At 45.3% G+C, this 4,519-nt stretch overlaps 1 pseudogene; it reads left to right on the top strand.

Moving 5' to 3' along the window:
* Positions 1-1,374: 1,374 nt before the first annotated feature.
* Positions 1,375-1,493, top strand: LOC112484876 (annotated as a pseudogene).
* Positions 1,494-4,519: the final 3,026 nt, after the last annotated feature.

Here is a 4,519-nt window from a genome sequence, read left to right as displayed (position 1 = left end):
AAAATTATTCTAGTAGCTGTTGTCATGCCGGTATACTTAACGAGTCTTTCATCAAAAAAGCACTAAATGTAGAGGTATTTCATCACATTTATTTTTTTAATGAAGTTTTGAAAGTTAGGGGCTAATTCACAATATAACATTACAGATATTTTGGTCACTAGTCTCTTTGGTGACTATATGCTTGATTTGTTTCTTTCTCGTGCTACAGGTCATTCTGTTTTCTCTTTGACAGCAATTCTATTAAATCCTGGAAAGTATCAGACACTGACAATACTCCACTAAGCCAAGACACATCAATGACTGGGCCTTGTCTTAAGACCCGGTGTGTAAGCAGCATGTGCACAATCACTGCTGCCAGCAAGTCCACGTCAGAGGATGGGGCGTGGCAAGAAGAGTCCACGTGGTTTTAACCTTTTTTGATTAAGTGCGTAAAAAGCCAAAATCTTGGCAAAAAGTCATATCTCATTTAATGCCACTCTCCACAGTGCTCATGAACCCATAATGCTATTTGTCCCTGAAATAGTTTTCTTAAAAAATACATATGTATGTCATATATATAAAACAACCAAGTACAGATACACTAAAAAAGTTGTTATTTTTTTTTTCCTTGCTCAAGTGCTCCTTTATAATGTAGCCAACCAAAGCCTAGGAGGCAGGCTGCCTCTACCATCTCAGATTTGCACACAGGACTAAACATGGTTTTAGCCAATCAGCATTCTCCTGTGCTGTCAGGAAGCAACATATTCTGCAAAGAGTGTGGTCGGCCTCATTCCATCTGTTCCCTCCACCATTTATTTTCGAGGCAGTAGGAAATACGGGCATGGAACATGGAACCCCAGGTCTACCACTTCGTAGCTATGTGACCATGGGCAAGTTAGCCTCTCTGAGTTTCGGTTTCCTCATCTGAAAAATGAGGATAATAATAGAACACAGCCCATGGGGTTGCTGTGAAGATATCCACGGTTTATATGTATATATCTATGGCACCTAATTCCTTTCTACCTTGGGATTAAAAATATGCATAGAATAAACTGCTGGAATATTAGAATTTAAAAAAAAAACCTTCCTCAAATAACATATCCATTTAATGGGCTCCTGTCCAGGCTTACCTCTCCTGTTCTAAATGAGACAGTTTTGCCTTTTTAAAATTTTTAATTAAAAAAAAAATTTTATTCAGATTGGCCTGCGTTTGAATCTCACCTTTGCCACTTACTGGTTGTGAGAAAATTGCTTCGCTCCCGAGTCCCACTCCATTGGACGATACGTGAAGAGACTCTGTCTTCATAGGGGTGCTGTGGGGGGTCAGTAAGATGGACTGTACGGCACTTTGGGCTCAGTGCTCGGTACACGGTGAGTGCTCAAGAAATGTGCTAAGTCTATGGCCATGCCACCCCGAACAAGCCCGATCCCGTCTGATCTCAGAAGCTAAGCAGGGCCGGGCCTGGTTAGTACTTGGATGGGAGACCACCTAGGAAGACCAGGTGCTGTAAGTGTAAAAAATAAAAAATAAGGGATTGTAAGCTGACGTCCTTGCAATCTGTGAGGTCGACCAAGGGTTGCCTCACCTAAAAAAAGAAAGAAAGAAAGAAAGAAATGTGCTAAGAGAAACCTGTCACTCGCACTCCTGGTGTCCCCCCACTCCAGGAGGGGGCTCCCTCGGACCAACACCCCTGGCCTCTCTGCCCGCTCACTCAGTTCTCCCTGTGGAAGGGGAGTGACTGGCTGGGTACGTGAGTTCGGATGAGGAACTGGGCGTGTGCAGCTGAGCCCCTTCCTCCCCCCACTCTCTGAGCCAGCTGTCCCCAGGAAGCACCCATTCTGGTCATCTCAAGCTATAAATGTGTAGGGACAGGCTTGGTCCTCAGGGAGAAGAAAACTCCAATTTGGGTAGGTCAACTCATTCAGGAGATGGGTACTGTGCGATACACTGGGCCTAGCACCTAATGGGCCTGGAGTGGAATTTGGGGAGGAGTGGAATTTGGGGAGCAAATCAATACTCAACCACTGAGGCTTTTGGCGGGGCCAAGCTATCAGGTTGTTTCCACAGGCAAGTTACTGCATTTACTGCCACAGCAAACGTGGGTTGTGCTCGTACATCCGGGCCTAGGATAAGGGCTGCTGCAGCTTGACCTGGGTACACGGTGTCTGCTTCAACGTGGGCTGTGAGGCTCTCAGCAGATGCCGGCAGGCTGTGGGGCCTCAGCGCACAAGCCCAGCGAAGAGGATGCTTTGCTTACAGGGAAAAGAATGCTCATTCACCCATACACAGACTGCATTCATTTCTTACTGCTGTTGTACAAATTACAACAATCTTAGTGGCTGAAGACAACACAAATGTATTGTCTTACAGTTCTGAAGGTCAGAAGTCCAAAATGGGTTTCACTGGGCCAAAACTGAGGTGTTGGGAGGCCACGCTCCCTCTGGAGGCTCTAGAGGAATCATTTCCTTCCCCTTTCTAGCTTCTAGATGCCCTCTGCACTCCTTGGCTTGTGACCCCTTCTTCCATCTTCAAATCCAGCAGCACAGCATCTTCCGGTCTGTCTCTCTCTCTCTGCTTGTGTTGTTACCTCTACGTTTCTTCGCTGACCCTCTTGCCTTCCTCTTATAAGGACCCTTGTGACTACAGATAGGTTCCACCGTGATAACCTAGTCCTATGTCCCCATCTCAAGATCCTTCACTTAATATACCTGCAACTCCATTTCACCATGAGGTAACATAGTCACAGGTTCTGGAGACTAAGACATCTCGGGAGGCCATTATTCATCCTACCACGTAATAGACCTTTCAGACGTCAAGGAGAGGAACAATACTTTTTGCTTTTATGGTTTTTTAAATAACATTTATACTGCACCCAAGTTCCACGCCTGCTACACAATGTGCACGTGTGAGCCGTCACCTTTATATCGTTAGTATGAAGCTCAAGTGGACAGTGCAGGTAGGCTGCCAAAATTTATGCCCTTCTTTGTTGTCATATGGTACGTTCAGGGCCAAGGGAAGCCATGTGTTTATGTGGCTTCCCCATAGGTTCTTATGGGTCACACACACCACCATGTGGCCTAAAGTTGGCTCTGGAATAATCATGGCTTTGGATTTCAGAGATCTGAATCACAGCCTCTCTCTCAGAAGAACTACATGTTTATTAATGTACAGATAAAAGGAAAGGGAATCTGTTATAAAGAGTTGTGCTGTCTTCTTAGGTTCATAAAGAAATGATTTGATATGTTGTTTCAAACCCAAAATTTATAGAAGGAGTTAAGGAAGCCTGTTCTTGAAGGACTCTGGAATTAGGCTGTCCAGAAAATCAAGGTACACAGAGAAAAAGTATACTGCTGACTATCAGATCAGGAGCAGAAGAAAAGAAACAATTTAAAACAGCCCTGCTAAGCAGGAGGAAGAGAAAGACTGAGACCTTGGGGCTGGACTGGATGGATATGAAATGGCAAATGTGATCTTGGACACAGAATAGACTGATATGAAAGAGAAAGGTAGACACATCATCAGAGAAAAGGCCACGTCTTAGCCGTTACTACACCGGAAATGGTGATTGAGGAAATTTACCAGAGGAAGAGAAGCAAGATCTCAGAGAGGAGACTGGAATGATGCTCTCCAAGGGAACCAGATCCGGGAAACCACTGGGAGATGGCCTCTGACTCTCTGACACTCTCTGACACACTCTCTCTCTCTCATTCTCTATCTCTCTCACTCTCTCTCTCTCTCTCTCTCTCTCTCTCTCTCTCTCTCTCTCTCTCACACACACACACACACACACACACACACACACACACACACCAACACACACACACACACACACACACACAAAGAGTATGTCATTAGAGCACATGAGAACTCTCCCCTTAGATACCAGGGCATCTAAACCAATGAGTTACAGAGAATCCAAACAAATTTGAGAGGGAAGAGGAAAAAGATCATAAAATACAAGAAGGATCACGAGGTGAGTTTCAAGGTGATAAAAACCAGTGTAGCTGGAGAGAGCAGCTTGTTATCTCAGGAATGAGGACTCTCTCAGGCAGTGGTTCATAGTCCTGGCAGCACACCAGCATCATCTGGAGAAACTTTTCAATCTCGTGATGCTTGATTACCACCCCAGGTCAAATAAATGAGTCGGCATCTGACTGATGCTACTGGGCAGGGCTTCTCAAACCCGACTGGGCATGAGAAACCCCTGGAGGGTTTAATAAAACACTGATTTCTGGGCCCCACCCCCAGAGTTTCTGATCAGCAGCACTGGGGTGGTGCTGGAGACTTTTGAATTTCTAGCCAATCGCTAGGTGATGCCCAAAGATCCCACTCTGAGAACCACTTTTTCTAACCATTGCAAAGATAAGACAGACGAAACGGGGGCCAGGCAGGACAATGACAGATGCGGGCAGGCAGGCCCAGGTTAGATGCTGATGGATGGGGAATGTATCCTGGACAGGATCATCCAATTAGGAAGTAAAGACGGGACAAGATTTGTTTGCTCAATGGATGCTTTTAGCACAGCCAGAACTTTCTGAT

The sequence above is a fragment of the Pteropus alecto genome, unplaced genomic scaffold (assembly GCF_000325575.1).
Source record: "Pteropus alecto unplaced genomic scaffold, ASM32557v1 scaffold67, whole genome shotgun sequence".
NCBI classification, from domain to species: Eukaryota; Metazoa; Chordata; class Mammalia; order Chiroptera; family Pteropodidae; genus Pteropus; species Pteropus alecto.
This window is presented reverse-complemented; position numbering and strand designations above follow the sequence as displayed.